At 34.5% G+C, this 24257-nt stretch overlaps 1 protein-coding gene across 3 annotated transcripts in view; it reads right to left on the bottom strand.

Moving 5' to 3' along the window:
• Window positions 1-24257, bottom strand: part of Ncoa2 (nuclear receptor coactivator 2) — a 263190-nt gene that overhangs the window by 172402 nt on the left and 66531 nt on the right. For all 3 annotated transcript variants that reach the window (XM_026397268.2, XM_077801439.1, XM_077801440.1), the window contains exon 2: window positions 28-84. The gene's annotated coding sequence lies outside the window, so the exon portion shown is untranslated. The remainder of the gene's footprint in view (window positions 1-27; window positions 85-24257) is intronic.

Genomic DNA, 24257 nt, shown 5'->3' with positions numbered 1-24257 from the left:
ACATAAAGGATTCAAACTTTAACTCACCTGTGCCTGTACACAGTGCAGAAGATCTATAAAACTGTAGCCAAATCCAAGAGAAATCTGCAATATAAACAAAAAAATACATAAATAAAATCTGCAGGATCCTGTTGGACTCCTTAGAATAGATGTGAATTTTATAACAAATACACAAGTAATATTTGTTAACTGCCAGAAGTAACTCAAGCAATATTCATTAGTAAGAGTTCTCCATTAAATTGGACGGTAAATCAAAAGGTAGTCTTGTGCATTACTTCTATTTGTACAAAATAGTTAGAAAAAGTATAGAGTAACATTTCATTGTGAATTGTGAGGTTTCTACAGGTTTGTTTGCCATCATCATACTTTATTAAAACTGCTTGTCTAATCATTAGCCTTCATCACCAGAGTGAAAGCTAAGTAAAAGCAAGAGGCGGCTTCAACTACCCATTTCCACACTGCCATGCTTAGGACCAGTCCAGTACCTAACACGTGGAAACAGAAGCAAATGTTTATTGGGTAAATAAATAAAATTCACATAATGATCTTAATTTGCCAAGATGTACAGTTTACCTATATGAAACAGAAAGGTCTGGAATTACTAAAATAAAAATCTATATGGTAACTGTTTAAAGGAAATTCAAAAAGGAATAATTTGGTATATCAAGAAGTATCTTCATGGGAGTAAAAATGATTATATATGACAACCATAATAATTTGCAAGAAAAAGGGCACATAAGAAGAGAAAGAACTGAACATTTTCAATAATGAAGGCAACTGCACATTTCTTCAGAGAGTGCTTCTGAGAACAAAAGCTGACCTGTGAGTGAGCCTACAGCTTTTTCTCTGATCCTTGCACCACACCAAAGAATTTAATTTCTAAGATGCACAGTGAAAATATGAAGACAAGAAATATTGCTAATATTTTATCTATATTAATGTTTACTGCTTTTGTATATTTTATGGATATAAAAAAGAAAAAAACCTGAGTGATTACTACTAGTGGTGGTACTGAAAATGTGGCTTTAAAATAAATTAATACTACTAGATTTAGCTTCAAGGAATGTTTTTGCAACAGAGTTTCTTTTCCTTTAAAGGACATCAATAGGTAATAATTTATGCTTTGGATTAATTATCAAACTTAAAGCAGTGTTAATGACTTTTTAGAGTGCTTTATTCTTTAGCAAAGTAAACAGAACCTAATATGTTAAAAGTTTATTTGATATCCAAATTATAATTTTTTTGGTTTCATAATCTAAGAGGTCTAAAGAGGAGAAATTAATAAAAAGAAATTCTAATTTTTAGCAGGACCTGACCAGTCTTGAAATCATATTCAATAAAATGCAATAAGGCTATGAGATAATTCGTTAAAAAAATAAAAGAAATCTAGATGCAAACAAGAAATTACCACAGTAAGTAAAACAACTAGATTCTGTTGAGTGGCAGTCCATAAGTAGTACATAACACACTGTTATGTAATAGAAGACATCAATTCTTTCTAGCAGTACTGGAGTAAATATATTCACTGTGTTGGCCTATGTAAGACAATTATAATTCCATACCAATAATTAATTTGCCCAAGGACATAACACATGTAATAACTGTAAGCTTAAACTTGTGATATTAGTAGGAACAATGCTATTAAACTGTTACTGCTTCTTCTGTTCTATTCAGAAAGTTAACATGCTAACATAACATATGGCAAAAGTGTCAATGCACCTATGCTAAAGAAAGGTGTATAGTAGACAAAGATATTTCCAAACATCCACATTGTATTTCAGCATAAGTTTTAAACAAGAAGAATTAATAAACAAACAGAATTACAAACTGTTTTATAAGTTTATACGTTACTTAAAATAGTAGTCATTTAAAGTAACAAGACAGGTAATAAAAGCTCTGTAAACATCCAAGTATTCTTCTACCAGCCCTGGTAGTTTTCTTATCACCCCTTTAGGGTGCTTCCTTCAAGGAAAAGAGAGGAGGAACAGACTGCCAGGCTCGGAAGAAGGACAGAAGGAAAGATAGGAACCTTCCTAGCAGTGTAGAGGAGATATATTGACCTTTTCTCTTAACTACCATGACCATTTCCATTGGGGGGGGGGGCTGAGAAGATCCCCTCCTTTCCACAAAGCAACAGGTTACTGTTAGAATGCATGGCGAAACAGTTGAAAGAACTCAGGGTTTAGCATCCTCAGATAGACCAGGTTTCAAATTCTGGCTTTATCACATAAAGACTGTCACTATTGATATCATTATTATTACCATCAGGTTAGGTAGGTGATTCAGGATTATGCAACTGTGAACTCAAATGTGAACACCTAAAGTGTTCTGTCACAGAGATGGAAATCTGACTAACACACTATAGGAGATACACAATGGGAAAAATACACACAAAATATTGATATCAGTAGTCATTAGGAAAACTGAAATAAGAACAATAAAATATCCCACGCATCCAGTAAAATTACTGGATGTTAACCATAATTGTTAACAAGGACTGGCACAAACTCGAACTCTCACATCCACTGCTGGTGGGAAAATACAATGGCATGCCATTTTGGAAAACAGCTTGGAAGGTTACTATACAATCCAATAAGTTCACTCTTTGTACATTTTCATCTCTCTTGGAGACGTCCACACAAAGCCTTGTATGTGAATGTTCATAATTGTTCACAAGAACCCCAAACTAGAAACAATAAAAAATGTTTAACAACTGGAAAACTGAAGAATGAATTCTATATAGTGGAATACAATAATAAAAAGGAATTAATTACAAATATATAACAATATATGTGAGTCTCAGAAAGGTGGTTAAATGAAGTTAGACATGAAGACAACATTGTACAATTACATTTATTTGAAATTTCTAGAAAATGTAAAAGTATAGAGACCAAAAAATATACCAGCTGGGTGCAGTGGTGCATGCCTGTAATTCCAGAGGCTCAGGAGGCTGAGGCAGGAGGATCACAAGTTCAAAGCCAGCCTCAGCAACATCGAGATACTAAGCAACTCAGTGGGATCCTGTCTCTAAATAAAATACAAAATAGGGCTGGGAATGTGGCTCAGTGGTAAGTGTCCCTGAGTTCAAACCTCAGTACCCTCCCTAATAAACAAACAAACCAATGGTTTCCTGGACTGAAAATGGGCACAAGAGAACTTTTAGGGGAATAGCATTAATCCCCAAATAGATGGTATTCTAAAGAAAGACCAGTTATGAGATACAATGTATGTACAACTGCACAAAACTTAACAAAGCAGTACACTTGAAGTGGAAATATTTTTTGGTATGCAAATTATCAATTTTTTAAATGCTAATAAGTTTTTAAATGCCAAAAATAAAATTCTATTTTTTTTTTAAAGTGCACTTCTGTGTCCCAGTTATTTCTTCCTATGTGATAGCGAAAGTTATTTTGTCAGTGGAAACAGCAAAGGGTAAAGGTAGTTCTAAGAGCACCTGGTTGGTATGAAACCAATACCATAAAAACATTAGCTAGCAGGTTGAGTTTACATCAACGCTTTGAGGCAAAAAAAAAAAAAAAAAAAAAATCAGGAATGAGCCTTCATTACACATTAAAACTTATGGCAACATTAGAGCTGATGGGAAGGGGGTTAGAAGGAGTTGATCTCAATATCTTATTTATTTATTTATTTTTATAGTGTGAATCAGGCATTTTTTAATACTTATTTTTTAGTTGTACAATACCTTTATTTTGTTTATTTGTTTTTATGTGGTGCTGAGAATCGAACCCAGGGCCCCGCATGTGCTAGGCGAGCGCTCCACTTCGGAGCCACAACCCCAGCCCTTATTTTTTTTTTTTTTTTTTTTTTACGATTGAAAATACTTTATTGATTTTACTTTTTAAGGCCCTAACTTAAACAAAAAGTGATTTGAAGATCTGGTACCAAGTTTAGTTTATATCAGTACAAAATTTCTAGATGAGAAAGAAACCTCACAAACTATTTATACAAATGAAAGAAATACACAACTGTATTTATTAAATTCCATGCTCATTTTCAATCTCATTTACCAAGTTTACAAAGGTTTTTCATAAAGATTTTATCTACTGTAGTAAATTTCAGTTTGCCCTGATGCTACTCTGCTTTCCTATAAACCAATCAAATGATATAACATTTTTATGTAAAAAAATGAATTTAAAACTCATTGAAACTCTTTATTTGGAAAGATTTAGAATCAGGAAACTCTGTTTAGCATGCAGATAAGAATTTTTATAAGACTTGTGCTCAATTATTTTCAACTAGCTCACATAAAGATGGAAAAATTTTCAGTTTATATTCAAAATTCCCTGCCCATACCACAAATTTTTTTCAAAAAGAAGTTACTTCTCACTTAGTGTAGACTGTGATTTTTTTTTATCTTTAAGGGAAAGACTAAACATGAGACATTTTTTGTTTTCCTGAAAGGCTGCTAGGTAAAAAACATGCATCCAACACCATTTGACCCAGCTATTCCCCTTCTCGGTCTATTCCCTAAAGACCTAATAAGAGCATGCTACAGGGACACTGCTACATCGATGTTCATAGCAGCACAATTCACGATAGCAAGATTGTGGAATCAGCCTAGATGCCCTTCAATAGATGAATGGATTAAAAAAATGTGGCATTTATACACAATGGAGTATTACTCTGCATTTAAAAATGACAAAATCATAGAATTTGGAGGGAAATGGATGGCATTAGAGCAGATTATGCTAAGTGAAGCTAGTCAATCTTTAAAAAACAAATACCAAATGACTCCTCTGATATAAGGGGAGGAAACAAGGACAGGGTAGGGACGAAGAGCTTGAGACGAAGATTTTCATTAACAGGGTTGAGAGGTGGGAGGGAAAGGAAACGAGAAGGGGAATCGCATGGAAATGGAAGGCGATCCTCAGGGTTATACAAAATGACATATAAGAGGAAAGGAGGGGTAAGACAAGATAATTCAAATGGAAGAAGTGATTTACAGTAGAAGGGGTAGAGAGAGAAAAGGGGAGGGGAGGGGAGGGGAGGGGGGATAGTAGAGAATAATATAGACAGCAGAATACATCAGACACTAGAAAGGCAATATGTCAATCAATGGAAGGGTAACTGATGTGATGCAGCAATCTGTATACGGGATAAAATTGGGAGTTCATAACTCATTTGAATCAAACTGTGAAATATGATGTATGAGGAACTATGTAATGTTTTGAACGACCAACAATTAAAAAAAAAACATAAAAAAAAAAAAAAGAAAAGCAGATCACAGATTAAAAAAAAAAAAAAGTCTGTGTTGAGGAGGTGAAAACTCATTAGGGACTCCCTTATTTATTTTTTAATGAATGGTTACAAACAGATCAAGAGGAAGCAAAGTGGGCCTGGGGTTGTGGCTCAGTGGTAGAGCACTCACCTAGCATGTGTGAGGCCCTGGGTTCGATCCTCAGCAACACATAAAAATAAATAAAATAAAGGTATTGTGTCCAACTACAACTAAAGATATTTAGAGAGAGAGAGAGAGAGAAAGCAAAGTGAGCTGGGAAGAAAATAAAGTAACACCTGTAATACTAGCAAAAGAACATTCTAGTTTATGACTACTAGATTTAAAAAGCACCATACTTTACTTTTTGGTGTCACAACATCACAACATCATCAACATCTATCGTTTTTTGAGTACTTATTCTAAGAGAACAATGGGCTAAGGGCTGGGGGTGTAACTCAGTGGTAGAGCACTTGCCTAACCTGTGAGGCCCTGGGTTCAATTCACAGCATCCAAAAAATAAAAAGAACACTGTGATCAGGTATTTTTATGTGTTCCAAAATCAATCTTCACTACAACACTATGAGGCACACACTGTTGCTGCATCTCTGGGAAGTGAGATACTTCATCTAACTCATACAGTCTGATTCTTGAAGTCAGTATGCTCTCATGCACCAATTGGTTATGAAAGGTCGCTGCTTTGATAATGTTATTATTTTTGCCAGCTTGATTTGAAAAAGATGGTAGAAATATGGTCAACCCGAAAATGGCTTCATTATGCTTTCTGGCATAGTACTAACAAGAATAGCATAAGCACATTTCCTACATCCTGCACCCCTGGAAGACACTGTTAATGCATCTTGGCATTATGATTTTTTTCCTGAGCCTATTTCCATGTAGACTCCCAATTTTCTGGATCAAAGTTGCTGCCAATCAAAGAAAACCACTCCTAACACACAGGAGTTGGCACATGAATGAAAATATATTTATCGGGCTGGGGATGTGGCTCAAACGGTAGCGCGCTCGCCTGGCATGCGTGCGGCCCGGGTTCGATCCTCAGCACCACATACCAACAAAGATGTTGTGTCCGCCGAGAACTAAAAAAATAAATATTAAAAATTCTCTCTCTCTCTCTCTCTCCTCTCTCACTCTCTCTTAAAAAAAAAAAAGAAAATATATTTATCAATCTGAAACAATCAACTTGATTTCTGGTAGAAAACTGAAAATATGACACTAACTACTGCAAAGAAATGGTTAACCAAAAAGGAACCCCATGACTACCACACTTAACATTCCATCACAGGACCAATGATTGGCCTCTTCTTTAGGCAGGATCATCACAGTCATCAAGACAACTGGATAGGTGGCAGAAAGGCAGAAGACACATGCAGGATGCAAGAAAAAGTTAAGGAATTACTTCCCAAATTACCTGAAAATTTTCAACAGTTCCAGCCATACACATAAACATAAACCCACAGACTATACTCATAAACATAAACCCACAGCCTATACTCATATGATTCGCACAATAATTTATTTTCCTTTTTTGTTGTTGTTGTTAAAAACAAAAACTCCCAATCATAAAAATATGCCTTTAATTCGGCATGTTTCAAATCATATAACCTCAAGAGGAAAGACATACTTTCAAGACTTAACTATGAACTATTTCAGATTGCTAAACAGGATATATTACTTTACATGTAGATTACATAATTATATATGTAATGCAAATATCTACTAAAATAGGGCTTTCATATAAATTTTTATAAAGTAATAGTAAAATACAAGGCTGCACTGCAAAAGACTTCGTAATGCCAAGAGGGCTGGGGGGATAGCCCGGTGGTATGCATGAGGCCCTGGGTTCAATCTCCCAGCACTGCAAAATAAACTAGAACATAAGTTAAAAATATTAAAAAGAACGTGGACTAAAGGTGCAAAGTAAAATTATTCCCCAATTTTTAAACTGATGATACTCAAATTAAGCATCTAGACCACAGAAGAATGATTTATAAAATAACTGACTCCCTTCTATCTGCAGCAGACAAGCCCATGTTTTCTTTGCTTAAAGGGCTATACCTCCACTGCAACAGACTCTTAACTGAAGAAAATGTTTAACAAGTAATTTTCTTTTTTAAAGTATTTTGTAAAAGGGTCATCAGTATCATGCCAAAACAGCCGTAAGATAACATTTAGGCCTTATAACTTATAAACATACATTAATTTACCAGCCTTTTAATTATTTTTTCCAGCTATTATCCCTTCTAACTATTCCCCATATATAACTTAATTCACTCAGAGAAATCATTACTAAAAATGGTGATTAAGATTAATTGAAAGTCAATATTAAGTGGGTTTTTTTGTTATTTTAATTCAAATTAATAAAATGCTTCAGAAAGTACAATTAGTTGCAAGTTAAACAAGTGACCATTTAAGTTCACAATTTAGTAACTTTTCATCTATATTATATGTAAAAAAGGTCATTTGCCATAATTAAGATAGCTATATTGGAGGCTGAGGTTATAGCTCAGTGGTAGAGAGCTTGCCACACATATGTGAGGCACTGGGTTCAATCCTCAGCACCACATAAAAAATTAATAAATAAAGATATTGTGTCCATCTTTAAAAAATTAGATATATTGAAAAGATATATCAGGCAGACAGCCAGGACTAATATAACCTGGCATGAGTCCCCCACGTGTGAATGGATTTGGGGGTGGGGCTCAAAATTTCTTAGGCTACAGTTAAGTACACATCCATAATTTCTATGTATGATATAGTGAAAAATATACGTATCACATTCACAGATCTCATTACAACCATTCCTTTCAATCTTATCTCTCACCTAACAGAGTCAGTGCCAATACAACAAATTGTACAGTCTGATATTTTAGCTTATGTATCTAGAAAAAAAATTAATCTCACAGCTGTAGTTGAATGTACAAGGCTTCTAAAATACCTTTAATACTAAATAATCTAGAAATAGTACTTAAGCCCATTGAAATGATTAAGATCTCTTAGAAAATATAAAAGAGAAAAGATCTGGAAGCCCGGAACTAAGCCCTGAAGGACCACCAACACTGAAAACTATGTATAAAAGAAATTAGCAAACAGAATGCAAAGAAAACTAGCTAAAAGGTCGAAGATCAGCAAAAGCCAGTACTATAGAATCCACGAGGGTTTTAGATACAACATGCGAAAATGATGGTTATCATTACCTTATGCTAAAATTTATCTTCCCCTGTAGACTAAAAGCTCCTTAAGGACAGGGACAAGTATCTGTCTTCAAGTTTAAAACCTGTTGCTGGACTTAAGGGTTTTAACAATTCTACTGCAGAAGTCAGGGCTTTAGTTAGGGTGCTTAGCCAAAACATTAACCTACAGTCTTTAACAGAATTACAAAGCGGGGTTGGGGGGAGTTATTAGGTAAAAATCGCACTGAAACAGAAGTAAAAGGCTTACAGGGATGACTCTTCACCATGACTGGAGCAAGCCACCCTGACAATCAACCCAACCCATCCCCCAAATAAAAAAAACCCAATGCAGGATTAGTAGAATTTTTACTGTTTTTATCTCAACAATGTGGATAGTTTTGAATTATAAACTCCCCTCAGAAATTTACCTTCTCCTTAGGTTTTCGTCCCTAACAGTCGAAATGACCACTCAGACACAAAACAAACTGATAACCCTTGCTTTTATATCCCCAAGCACAAGGCAGGCAAGCCTGTAAATACTTCAAGACTGTGTACAATGTCTTAAACTGTAGGGTACCAAAAGTGCTGTCTTTTGGACCAAAAGTAACATGAGAACTATAAAATCTGTCTACACCGAACAGGGGCAATCTTTAACCCCAACACCTATAAGCAGCTCCAAAGACCCACTTGAGAAGGATCAACATAAACTTTCTGTCCACCAAAGGCCCCTTCCCTAAGTGCCTGTCACTACCAATACTATCTCTTACAAGAGGGTCACATCTATCAACAGTATATGACCATGTGAAAATATAATCATTATTTCAATATAATTAAGGAACATTTTAAAAACACACACATCCAAAATATGAAGGAGGGTAGGAGAGGGAGTATATCCTTTAATAGGGAAAAAATTATATATTTAAAAGGCAAATGTTATATATCATCAATTTTATAACTAAGAAGAGATAAGTTTTTTCTAAAGTCAAAGAACTTACAATGAACCTGGATGTTGAACCCAGGTCCACCTAACTCTAGGGCCTTATATTTTCTTTTTATGGGGGGAAGGGTGTGGGGTTAAGAAAACTTTGATATAATAATTAATAATAATCTTGACATATAATAATTCTATATATTTATGGAATACAGTATGAAAATTTGACACATACATACAATATACAATGATTAAGTCAGGGTAATTAATATTTCCATCTCTTAAAACACCCAAACTCTTTTCCTCTATAAAAGGTATAATAAATGGTTGTAAGCTATAATCAGCCTACTATGCTGTAAAACATTACAACTTATTCCTCCCATGTAACTGTATTTCGATACTGGTTATCTATCTCCCCTCTTCCCTATCCTTCCTAACCTATAGTTATCACTAATCACCTCTACTTCTGTGAAACCAACATTTTTAGCTTCCACCTGAGTAAAACATGTGGTAGTTGTCTTTCTGTGCCTGGCTTATTTTAACTAACTTTCCAATATCCTTTCGAACTATTTCCTATTAATACATGTAACTTAATTCATTCAGAGAAATCATTATTAAAATTGGTGTTTTAAATTAGTTGAAAGTCAATCTTAAGGCTTTTTGTTATTTTAATTCAAATTAATAAAATCCTTCAGAAAGCACAATTAGTTGCAAATAAATCCTAAAAACTTTGGCCTTACCATCATCATATCTTAACCAACTACTATTCAAACCTTCCCATCAGGGAAAGGCACCATGTGCACAAAAATATATGGAGAGGGGGGCTTGTTGTTAATCTAAAAATAACGGATAAAATATCTACAATACAAAACATAAAAACTGTAAACATCTGGAGATGAATACCAACCTCCCAGCCTAAGCATAGTCATAAGAACTATTTTCTCCTTAATATGTTTTTAAATTTTAATTGATATATAATAATTGTATGTTTTGTATATATTTATGGTGTATGATATTTCAACAAATGTATTCAGTGTACAATGATCAAATTAGGCATATCCATTACTTCAAAAATTTGTCTATATTGAAATGTATGATTAATTGTTGTCAACCACAGTTGCCCAACTGGGCCACAGAACATTCAAATATATTCTTCCTATACAACTGCACCCCAGTGCCTGCTAGTCATCCTTTCTCCATCTCTCTCTCCCTTCTGCCCTCCCCAGCTTCTGGTAACCACTAACCTACTCTCTACTTCCATGAGATCAAGCTTTTAATTTCCACACATAAGTGAGAACCTATGGCATTTGTCTTTCTGTGCCTGGCTTATTTTACATAACATAATGTCCTCCAGGCTCATTCATGTTGTCACAAATCCTGGGTACACAGCCAAAGGGAAAGAAATCAGTATGTTTAGGAGAGAGATCTGCCCTCCCATGTTCACAACAGCCAGGACATGGGATCAATGGAGGTGTCCAACAGCAAATAAATGGATTAAAAAAATGTGATATATACACATGAAGGAATACTATTTAGCCACAAAAGAAACTTTTGTTAAGGAACAGATAACACATACTCTGTATTTTACATGCATTATATTTAGTATTCCTCATAGGAGATATTAAATCTATTTTACAGATGAGGAAACTAATTGTAATTAGGCAATTTACTCAAGTTAAAGCAAAAATAACTAACCATCAGTTGAATCCAGGTATCTCTGATTTCAAGTCCTCTACTTTCCCCTTGTTGCTTCATTTTCATTCTGCCTCTGGGCACTTTATCTACCTATCTCTTTATCCCCACCCCCCTCTTTAAAAAAAGCAGCTTAATATCAAGAAGATGCTTTCCAACAACCAAGCCTTTACACAGTCACAAGCACCAATTTAATTACCCCAAATTATTTCACTAACAAGATTATTGACTTACGCCTATATAAGCAAAGGAAATGGAAAAAATAACATGACACCACAGGATAAAAGATTGGGGTGAAGGAAAAAAATGTAAGGGCTGTGACAAAATGAAAATTTTACCTGTTAAAAAGAAACAAATCAATTCTAAAACCTCAGGTGAGAAAGAGTTACCAAACCACCTTTCCTGGCTCCAACCAGGGGTTCCAAGGATAAAGGATGAATATAAAGATCCACAAAATGCTTGTGAAAATTTTCTTATTCCATGTTTTTGTACTGATGCAAATCTAAAATTACCAACATATGAATATACTGGATCATATGGATGGCCATTATATTGCTGATAACTCACTGCCATTTTATTTTAGTACTTTGCTTTTGTTCTTACCACTGTCTTAGAGACTAGACTTATTTTAATTTCTTTGGTATCAAGTCTTCAGAGACAAGGTTTTCTGTAACTTTAAAGAAAAAGTGCAGGGAAACACTTGAAATGCCTTTGTATAACTGAAAGTAGTCTTGGTGAATTCAGGAGAACTTGAGCTGGGCAGACTACAGATAGTCAACTTTCTTACAGCCAAACAATGTCACGTAGTGGTGTTAATTTAAATCTTATTGATTTTGTAGTTTTGTTAATATTTAGTTAATAAATCTTTTAGTTTTATAGGTCCTAATGAAACAAATCTTCCTGCATTGAAAAGGAATCCAGTAACATACTAAACTGACTGTTTTTCATAGGGGCTATTACTCAAGTTAATTTTCCCCATTACTTACATAATAAATATGGCTATAAAATGTGAACTTAAAAAATCATTCATGTACAGGTTTTTGTTTTTCAAAAACTTCACTGACAAATCAAATTAAGGCCATAACTGTTGGTTCTAATTGAGACTACAGATATGGGACAGAGATGAGCCATCTCTTGCCATACCCTGTCCAAATTCCTGATGCAATGAATTGTGAAATATACTAATATAAAACTGATGTTTTGCTGGGCACACACCTGTAATCACAGCAGTTTAGGAGGCTGAGGCAGGAGGATAGAGAGTTCAAGGTCAGCCTCAGGAACTATGAGATGCCAAGCAACTCTGTCTCTAAATAAAATATAAAATAGGGCTGTGGATGTGGCTCAGTGGAGTGCCCCTGAGTTCAACCCCCAGTAACAGCTGCCACTACCCCCTAAATTGATGTTTTAAGCAATACATAACCAGAATAAAAACTAATAGCTTTTCACATAGTAATAAGAGCTTTAAAGCAAAAGAGAAACATCTCAGGAAGACTACCTAGAAACCAGAATGGCATCAACTCACAAAATGATTCTGATGCATAAGGATAAATATAAATCCATCAATTATTTATCTAAAAATATTTATAGCAGCAGGATCTGTAAACAGATACACACACACACACACACACACACACACACACACACGCTCTGTAGATATACAGATGCTACCCAACTTACAATGGGGCTACATCCATATAAACCCAACCCAAGCTGAAAGTATCCTGAATTGAAAATGCATTTAATATACCTAATCTCCCAAACCTCATCATTAGCACAGGAACAGAACCAGTTGTTTCGGCTTGTGATCACACAGCTACCTGAGAGCCGGAGCTTGCTTTCTTGTCCAGCATCACAAGAAAGGATCATACCAGCCCAGGAAAAGACCCGAAGTCAAACTTCAAAGTACAGTTTCAATTGAGCCTGTTCCACTTTCATATCGTCATAAAATTAAAAACCGTAAGTCCAATCTTCATAAATCAGGGACCTTCTACAACAGTTTAATTTCTTGGAACTTACAGATTAGATATATCACATTGTCTTCCTATATGCTTTTAAATTTTTTCCCCACAAAACAGCTAGCCTTTCATGGACATAACCAACAATTCAGATCACATCAAAAGACAGACAGACCCATCTCACAGTACCCAGGGCTGTGTTCTTCTATAAAAAGGAAGCAAAGACCAAATCAAAATCCCACAAAGGCCATGTGCAGTCTGTAGTGTTAAATATGCTTTAGTTAACTACAGCACATAGTAAGATTTTGGGGTTCTCATTTCAGACTATAAATTCAAGGCATGCGTAACTAATCTTCTTTGTTTTTTTCTTCATAAAGGGTCAGGTTAAAGAACCTTTTAAAGATACCATTACAAATATGCTTAGTAGATGTTTTTTTCTTTACTAAAGTTAAGATTCTGGGTCTTAGAATTGACAAAACAAGTAAAGTCACTAGTAAGCTGTTGTTTTAACAAGATTTATTTCTGTCTAGGTGTGCTACAGTTTAAACAAACACACTATCCCAGTGACTAAAATAATTTTAACTGCTTCTTTTATTAAAGCATAGTCAGTTTAACCTTTCATAATATTATTCTCAGGGTTCTAAAATTATTCACACTTTTCTATTTGCAGCATTTTTCTATTCAAATTTCCTATGATTCCAAAAAAGAATACAAATAGAGAAAAATATTCTACAAAGTATTTTTAAATACAGGGAAATGTTTGATCTTACATTGTTTTAACAGAATAAAACAGAAAATAGGGGAGTTTATGGTCTTTTGGGCAAAATATCACAGTATGTCTTCATTCATTCATTCAAGCAACATGGTCTTGCAATTGCCCCAGGCTGACCTTGAACTCCTGGGCCTGATATATTCTCCTGTTTCAGTCTCCTGAGTAGCTGAGACCACAGACACAAGCCACTGTGCCAGGCTTTGTACACAAGGTATTCAGCAAGTTGTCTGCTAACTGATAATATACTTATTTCACAGTCATTTTTTAAGTATAGCCAATAAAAATAATCAAGGCTACTTTCTGTCTTTCTATAACTGCAGCAAAAAGAACAATGTTTTCAAAAGCAGTAACAACAAAAACTATCCTTCTCATTTTCTTTTGAAAAGATGGAAAAAGATGGTGATGTGTTAAATTCTGTATTCTATAAGTGCCAAAATAGTAAGAATAAAACAATAACCTAAATTATAGATTAAATTGCATTTATCTTTTGTCTCATAATTTCAATTTTAGCACATATTATATGGCAAATTTTCAAATTTTCTTTTTAAAACATGACACAAATAAAGAAAAAAATTCTCATCACTAAATACCAACCTATTAATATTGTAAATAAAATATACTGTAAAAGTCAGAGTTCCAAACAAGAACATAATAACTTCAAACTGATAATACTAACTTCCCATTATACAAAGTAACAATATCTGGGAAGAAGATATACAAGAATAACTGACTTAACAGACAGCTCATTGTTCCTCTCTTCTACATGGTCTAGAAGCCAGTGTAGCATCAGAGCCTGAATTAGGAAACTTGACCAACTTCCTGGATCTCCCTGAGACTCAAGGACAATATGTAACATCTCTAGGCCTCAGTCTGCTCAGTGACCAAAGGAGAGACTAGGTCCTGATTAGGTCTAAAAATTCCAGAGTCCTCAAAGAGCCACAGGGATTTAAAGAATGAGCTCTATTTGCTTAATTGCAGGTACAATTATTTCCCTAATCTTATACTGAACACTTTACAAGTTTCAAACTCCAGACAGACTTCCTTTCTCTTATTTTATCTTTATAACAATTCTGGGAGCCTGTAATTATGACATGCACTCAGCAATGCCAAAAGGAAGGCTGGTGAGGTCACATGATTTGATGAAAGCCCCTCAGCCAACAAAACCCTAGAAATCAGATTTTCTGACTCCCAGCTTAGTGCTCACAAGAAATTTCCAGAAAAAGCTAGAAGAGCTACAAAATAAATTATATACCAGTAAGAAAAAAAAATGAGGAAAAAGTGGTATTATTTTTAAATGGATATATTTGTTTCTTTAAACCACAATGCCATATGTCTTAATTTTTCTAAGATAACACAATTTTAGGACTTTATGTTTCAAGATTATTTTCACGAGTACTAAAACAAGAAAATCCCAGTGACTTAATATGTTATCAAAATTTTATCAAGTTTTCCTAAATTGATGACTGCTCCTTGGTGGAAAAAAATGGCTTTTTGGTGCAGAAAGTTTGGGAATATTTGTAGATAAACAAAGCACATAAGTGTTTCAGTTTAATGTAGCAGTTTACAAATCTGTTGATCATATACATTTCAGACTTTTAAAAAATACTAATTATCATTCTAAAGCCTTTTTATTGCAATGAACAAAATCACCTTGAAAAATACTTCTTTAGATTTTTAAAAGGTATTCATTTCTAAAATAAAAAAATTTGTTTTTCCTTACTTCCCAAACATACATTTTCAGATTTTATGTAAAAGTTGAGATACTTACAATCTGTACTTTAATACAGCAGTGCTTCTTGTTTCTTCTGAATAGCTGTTAATCTAATGTTGTACTTTACTATCAAGAGCAGCTTGGAATACAGACACAATCATAAGAAAACTTCTCTTAATCTTGGTGACAGAAATGATGGCATAGTAAAAGATCTCCTACAACACCCATGCTAAATCACAAACCCAAACTGACACTGAGAAATCTGAGAGCCCTCAATTCAGATGAAGTATATACTCTGAACATGTATTGGCAAAAACAGGTAATTAGGGGGACATGTTCATCAGAGAAATAACATTCGAAACAATCTTAAGCTATTATAGGGATTTGAGTCTAAAACTGGGAGTGAACATTTGCAGGTAATGGGGTAAGTCAAATTACTTAATCTCTTCAAGTCCAAAAGGAATTAGACATTTCCAACCCTCCTCCAGAAAACCATGAGCTAGCTCCCTAACACAAACTAACCTAACACACTTTCTTTTCTACTTCCATCTAATAATGTTTGGCAAGTCCAAAAATACTTTCAAGTGCTTTTGAAAATGTAAGGCAGCTTAGAAACTTGAGCTGTTTTTAGTAAGGGTATTTTAGAAGTGGTATATAGCTTACCACTTCAGGCGAAGAGGTATGACTTGTCACTGGTAATAGGGGTAACTTTGGAAGCTAAAAAGACCTATTTTAAGAAAATAAGAGAGTCTGGGTTCTAGTCTCAAACTTTCCCTTTCCTCTCACATATATGAAATTTAAGGCTTATATAATACACAAATCAAGTTTCTGTTTAAAAGTGATGGGATTAAACAGAATGCGTTATATGTTAGTTTTCAAAGGTATATGAAATTATTTAGAATCAGTCAATGTTAGTTAGCTAAAAGATTTTAAATATTTCAGTTCCTTCCTAATCCTCAAATGCTTACATAAGTCAGCCTTCTCCCCCATTATAGCCATTTTAGAATTTAGAAGGTAATTCTGTTAATCAGGCCATGAACAGTTCTGAGATAAAAAGTAAATTTCAAAATCAACTTCCTGTCCACAAATATATAAACAAGTCATATTTTAAAGTATAGAATGACTAAAAAAGACTCACAGCAGGCTATCAAAGTTCAGTGTGCTTCACCAACCTATAGTTATTCTATTTCTGGCTACAGAGTAAAATTATAAAGTGACCTCTCTACAAAGGAGTTTAGACTCATTTAAACTAAGGATAGATTAAGTGCTAGATTAAGGAATAATACAAGTCTAAACCCACTAAAGAAAATACTAATGAACAGCATTTTCTAGAAGTTCACACTGGAAAGATGAAACTACCTAAACTTTATAATAGGCCTCTAAGAAATAACTAAAGAAATCTATGCCTTGCAGATTGCTAAAACTGGAACAAAAAAGTTGAAACATTTCTTTATCTATGGTTCATTTCAAATAAAACTCTGTGACCTGAAAATTTTGAAATTGTTCTTTAAGTAAGAAAACAAACATCATTCATTTCCTAAATGTAAAATATAATTTAAAAAGTAAAACTGGAGCTAGGTTTGTGGCTCAGTAATAGAGCGCTTGCCTAGCATGTATGAGGCACCAAGTTTGATTCTCAGCACCACATATAAATAAATGAACAAAATAAAGGCCCATCAATGTATAAAAAAATTTTTTTAAATAAATCTAACAGAAAAGATTGACATTTAAACATTCTCAAAGTATTTTTCATCAACAGTTAAGCTTTTTTTGTAAATAATATTAAAATTGCATTACTGTACATGTGAAGAAGACTGGCCTTTTTTAGTTGTACAAGGAAGGATATGCCTATTAAACTTTGAGAATTATATCACTTCCTGTTGATGTTCTCTTAAGGCCAACAACAAAAATGCAATCCTGGTCTAAAAGCAATGCTTTCCAGCGGTCATTTCCTTCTACTTTTCATTTTAACTAACAGAAGGAAAGAAATGATAAATTCTGACATGGACTGACACCCATCACTTCTGCATACCTGTGCTCTTCCATTCAAAGTCCTAAATCTCCAGTGTGTTTGATAAAATATTGTAATGTAAAGAAGCTTTGGAGTGCTGAGGAGGGTAACGCATTGTTTAACAATCACTTCTTGACTCTTATGGTTTGAGAGATATTTGACATTATGCAGGCCTAATAATCTAGTTTGTCAATTGTAGAAAAGTCCTTCCCTCCGATTCCCACCCCCCAACCCCTTTTTGTCTTTGGGCTATCTTATTGGACATTTAATACATTTGATGAAAGAAGGTGCTGTGAAAATAACGTAACATTCCATTCTTTGAGTTTCTTTACTAGTCAAAGCAGAAGAGAAACAAAATGAGAAATCTTAGAGATACAAAAGAAAATGTACTACACTAAAAATGGATGTGTAAGAATGGTGCCATCACGAGTAAGTCTTTCAATGTCCACGTCTTCTGAACTATAACAAGATTAGTAGTTATATGTACAAAAGAATAAAATAATTGTTGGGAAAGTAAGAATGAATATCAAATATTTTAAATACCTTAGTTCTATATTTAATAAAAAGGGAAGTTGCCTACAAAACTTGATCCTGTAAATAAGTACAAAAACATCTTGTGATTATTCCCTTTCTCCCTGTGGGAAGAAAGGGAAAGGAGTAAAGGAAAAGAAAGCCATGAGTACACACTCACTAACCAAAACCACAAGAAAAATAATCTAAAACCAGACTATAGGAGGCAGGAGGAAAGTGTGATTCTGGACATAAAAACTGATTTTGCAATACCAGTAGGGCAAACCCACACGCCTGCCACAAGCCTCATTCAAAATCTAGTGGTTTCCACCAGGCCACACAGCCGGCAGCCTTGAACACTCTCCAAACAAAAGCCTAGACAGTAAGGGAAATGGGCTCAGGACTGATTCGAGCCCTAATGTGATTATGACAACACACTGACCTGCTGGGGTATGACACAATGATCAGAAACTAAGTTAAACAGAGGACTTTAACTTTTATAGGAAAATCCTAAAGAAGCATTGCTTTGAATATGCTACATTCTTTCTAGGGAGAGTCATCCCCATGACACATGACACAGGGAGAACTCGGCAGCATCTTACCTTCAGAAATGATCTTGGTGGACTGTGTGAGAACCATGAGAATATAGTTTCTTCTCAAAGTCAAAGGAACATATGGTTGAAAAGAAAGTCTTATTAGATTTGGAGATCAAATGTGGCTAACCAGGTCTCAAGGTGCTTTAAAGCTGCTTTAAAAGCACCATGTTTCTACCCAGTTCTGGGAGTCCCACCCCACCCCACTCCCATGAAACAACCTGGACCAACTCCAGGAAGGCAGACACCTTCCCTCATAAATCCCAAATGCTGTATCTCAATCCCCACAGAACTCTAATGCAGCACTCTGGTTTTGTTTCCAGGTGACTTAAAAAATTACTCATCCATACCCTGCAATCTTACTTCTAGGTGTTTACCCAAAGGATTTGAAATCAGGTTGTCAAAGAGATGTGTGCATTCCCACATTCACAGAAGCTTTACTCAAATGGACACATAAGTGTCCATCAACAGATGAACTGATTGAGATACTGTGATACATCTGCACAATACTACTCAGCCTTTAAAAAGATCTAAAAATCACAAGTTATCACTTAAATATGGAATCTAAAACAACCCAACAAATAGGATCATAGAGGCTGGGGTAGGGGATAATCATCAAAGTACATTCTCAAACAGAAGGAACGTTTTGTGGGTTTGTTTTTGAGCTCTACAGCATAGTGTGGTAAATATAGTTAATATTATATTGTACCTTTCAAAATTATTGAGAATAAATCTTACATGTTCTCACCACATATCAAAAAAGGATGTTTCTGGGGCTGGGGATGTGGCTCAAGCGGTAGCGCGCCCGTCTAGCATGCGGCCCGGGTTCGATCCTCAGCACCACATACCAACAAAGATGTTGTGTCTGCCGAAAACTAAGAAATAAAATATTTTAAAAATTCATTCTCTCTCTCTCTCTCTCTCTCCCTCTCCTACTCTCTCTTAAAAAAAAAAAAAAGGATGTTTCTGAGGTAATGGATATGTTGACTGATCATTCTACATTGTATTCATAAACCACAACCACCTACAAATATATAAAATTATAAACTGTCAATTTACAATAAAATTAAAAGTCAGGAAGAAAGAAAACTACTCATCCACAGGAGATCTGAATAGATACCTGAAGAGTGGGTGAGGCGACATCCATTTCCTTCCTTGCAGAGGAAGTACCTTCCTAAGACACTCTTCACCAAACAGGAAGCAAACCCATGTCCTTTCCTATGAGCTTTGAAGGATTCTATTCTTGTACCAGGAATGCTTTCTTTTTCAGCTAGATTATATTTTATAAATGTGAAAACCTAGATGGTGTTTCCATAAGTTATACAATATATAGCTTCTTATTCTCTCTCTTTCTTTGTAAATAAAACTATCTACAAACTGCCAGGAAGTTATTCCATCACCACATCACCTAAATTTAGCACCAGCAAAATCATCATGTTTGCCATTAAATCTAGGTAGACTGATACTACAGCTAATATTTCTGGCATTGTTCTTACTGAAATCTGCTTCATATGTCTCTAGGTCTTAGTCAAGATTATTATATATGAGCTCATTCCTTGTATAAAGATTTACTGATGTTTAAGATAAACAGTAGTGATTACTGTAACATACATGACATAGATAAATGTTATGAGCTTCCTTTTCACTAAGAAAGCAGTCTTCATCCAAATTCAGGAAACTGAAGATTTCTACATAAGCAAGACACTAATTATTGTATTATGATATGCAATACTGTAAGAGCATTATGAATGTGCAGTAGTATTACTCAAAATGTTAATTAATGTCTAGTATCAATATTTGGGTTTCAGTTCAGACCTTTCTCCAGTATGCCCATTCCTGAGACATATTAGGAATTTTAAGACCCATAAATTTTGGTACCCAACAAAACACAGCTCAAATATTAACTTCTGCTATTTACCATATGTGTGATCCTGGGCAAGTTAATTAACTTCCCTTGACCTTAGCTGCTTCATTTATAAAATATGAACAACACATATCTTATGGAGTTTTTAAGAGAATAAATAAGAAAATTATAAAATACCTATGGAAGACTGTAGCTCATAGCAATTACTGTAATAATTGTTAAAGTTGCAGGGATCAACCAACTTTTACTAAGATAGCCAGAAAAGTGAAATACTCAGGACTTTCAAATATTTCACAGCATCTATTTTAAAAATGTTTTTAGGAGCTGGGCATAGCTTAAGTGATAGAGTGTGTACTTAGCATTCATAAGGCCCTGGGTTCAATCCCCAGCACTAAAATTAGAAAGTAAGAAAATAAAGGTGTTTTTTAGTTTTGTACTTCCAGGATCCAAAAGTCCAGATAGCATCTTCTGTCATAAATGAATTAGGTTATCTTCTATCCTATCAAGTAGTTACTTGACATTTTAAGAGGCAAGTAGGTATTCCATCACTACTTAAAACACTAGGACTGCCAATTACTGAATCAGATTTAGCTAATACGTAAACTACTCAGGCTATGCTAAACACCCTGGGAGGCTACATCAAATTTTTCAACAGCTAGTCAGTATTTATTGAGTTCACTGAGTGTCCAACTGTGTACTGGAAAAACTTGGCACACATATCAATGATCAAACACAATCCTCAACCCCAAAGCATTTGTCCCCCAAAGGAAACAAATAAACAAAAGAGAAATTGAAGGAGAATGTAGTATATTTTAGTATGGTGGTTTTCTAAAAATGATTATGCAGGATGATTGTGAACAAATGATGTTAATTAGTAAAGCTTTTTTGGGTCACTGAGTTTTGCTATGTTTTAAAAATGGGAGAGTGGGGCTAGGGGTGTAACAGTGGTAGAATGCATGTTCATCATGTACAAAGCCCTGGGTTCAATTCCCAACAGGATGAAATTTTTTTTTTTCAGGAAAGAATAAAATTAAAATAAAGGAATATAATGGGTGACTAATAGATGAGAAGGAGTTTATTTAGAACAGTGAGAAAGCCTGTATGTTGGATGAAACGTAAGTCAGTTTCACTGTGAAAAGCAAAATTATCTGGGGGTAGGAAAAGAACAAAATTAGCAAAAAAGTTATTGATATTAAGGGTGATAGACTTATCTGGAAATTCAGCAAAAAAATTAAATGATTACCTGATATATTAAGATCTTTCCTAATTATTCACAGGGAAAATCACTGTTTCTACAAACAATGGGTAAATTATATTGCTGATTATATGTTTATAATACTGCCTCACTCAATAAATACTGTCTACCAAACTATCTTTAACCTTTCTGTCACTTGCTATGAGCCTGTGTGCTTAATTTCTGAGTTTTTAAGGAAACAAAAATAGCAAAATTCAGACCCCAAAAGGGTCCAAAATTTAATATGTACACATACCACTATTCAATACTATATAATAAATTAACACAGTGATAATTCTGATAATCCTGATCTTCAGTGGGGATGAATATGCTTCCCTCAACAGTTTGGAGTTCTGCTTCCTAGACCCTGCCCCTCCCCACAACCTTGGCTGGTCCCACATTCCACGCCATATATCTCTGCTCTTCTCTCCCTCCCCAAATCTGCCTTAAGTTTTAGAGGAATCTATTTGTCAAGCCTGACATGCACATGCCTAAAATACATATTCTTAGGACAAAATATCAAGTAAGCTAGTGATTATTCCACCACAAAAACTATTTTCTCTATAGTATCAACTTATGCTATCTAAATCCAAAAGGATATGGTAAGGTTTGATTTATCGATTTTGTTCAAAATCTACTGAAAACTTTGGTTCATTCACTCAGTCTCTATAAATTCATCAAGTACCATGTGCCAGACGGTATAAAATAGTCGTATTAATATTATCCTTACCCATATACAAGATGTACTCTAGAGATCAACAACCTTGAAAAGAAAATTAACACCCTTTCTTAGTCACTCCAAGTAGATATTGCTGTCCCTGGAATTTGCTCCAGAGATGTTGAGTCTTCTGCTTCCAAATTTGGCCTCATATCTGAAGCAGCTCTTTCAAACAGTCAATACTGTCTTTCTCCATTTAATGAAGATCTCATTCACTGTTATTTTCAAAGTTTACTTTTTAAGATTATAAAATAAATAAATGTTCACTGTAGAAAACTTGGAAAATAAAACTTAAAAAAAAAAAAAGAAAAAGATGGGAATCTTCACCATGCTTACCTAATGAAGTAGTTACTTGTATTTTTGTATTTGTATTTTGTATTTTTTGTTTACTTTCTTCCATGTTTTTCTCCCTTATTGTTAAAGATGACTAACTATAACAATTCACTACTCAATTATTCTACCTTACCACTACTGTTGTTGCTACCATAAGAATACGGCATCATAACCTAACCATGTCTTTCTTCTCAGTTATACGGTACTACTTCCATTGTTTCACTATTTAAAGAAACTATATTATAAAAATCTTTGCACATAAATCTTCACATGAAGATATGATTAATCTCCAGGCTTTCCTAGGTTAACATAGAATCAACTGTAAGTTTTATGATATGTAAAGCCAAAATTATTTTCAGAAAATAATAACAATTTACGTGAGAGTGGTTTCTGAAAATGCTTTTAATCACAACTCAATAAAGGGAAATCTTTATTAATTGAGTTGTGTGGGAGGGGATGGGAAGGGAGGGGGGATGGGAAGGGCAGGAGAATACAACAGACACTAGTATTGCTATATGTATAAATGTGGCTGTATAGCCAATATGATCCTGAAATCTGTACATGTGGAAAAATAAGAATTCATACCCCATTTGAATCAAATGTATAATATGTCAAGATCATTGCATTGCCTTGAGCAACCAATCAAAAAAAAGGAAATCTCTCATTCAATTAAACATTGTATTAATTTGATTTAAAAAATGGTATTTAGCTGCAGTTTTCATTTCTATTATTAAAGACTTTATTCTTTATAGAGGCTAAAATGGATCTTCGTTTCCCCAGCATGAGTGAATGAGTGATATGAATGGCCTATTAACATGGCTTGGCATTCTGGTCTTTCTGGACAAAGCTTCGTCACCTTTACCTCATCATCTCATAAACAGAGGCCATTACCACCACATTCTAAGCAATGACTACTCTCCCTGGGACACACCTACCATTCCAGTAGCAGAGACAGTCCAAATGGAGCCACCATGAAACCAGTCCATATTACTACTCACCTCCCCACAACTGGCAAGACGAGCCTAACACCAGGTTAAGGTTTAACAGACTTCCACCGAAACTCCTACGATCTTAATGATACTTTTCTCAATTCCTCCTAGTACCTATAATACAGTTCAGCGCAGTACTATTTTGAAAGAAGCCTAGTACTTATATCACAAGTACTATATATATATATATATATATGTACTATATATAGTATAATGTGACTCTGTGTACACACACATATAAAGTATACATACTCTGATCCTTATTAAGTTCTCTCACATACAAGTGAAAAAATACAGCTTTCCATTGCTATTGGTTCAAAATAGTGACATCAATAAAATTAATAAAAATAAAGCCATAGAAAAGGACCCTTCCATGTCTCTCTTTCCCGGGTATGCGCACAGGCGCACTTGCACACATGCACACAGCTGCACTTAATTTGGAGGATGTGTCTTTTTATAAAATATGTTAAAAGGAACGTTCACAAGAGGAAAAATAATAGCATATTTTCAATTTCTT

Source organism: Urocitellus parryii, chromosome 7 (genome assembly GCF_045843805.1).
Source record: "Urocitellus parryii isolate mUroPar1 chromosome 7, mUroPar1.hap1, whole genome shotgun sequence".
In the NCBI taxonomy this organism is placed as follows: domain Eukaryota; kingdom Metazoa; phylum Chordata; class Mammalia; order Rodentia; family Sciuridae; genus Urocitellus; species Urocitellus parryii.
Note: the sequence above shows the minus strand (reverse complement) of the source record. Positions and strands in the feature narration are given on the sequence as shown.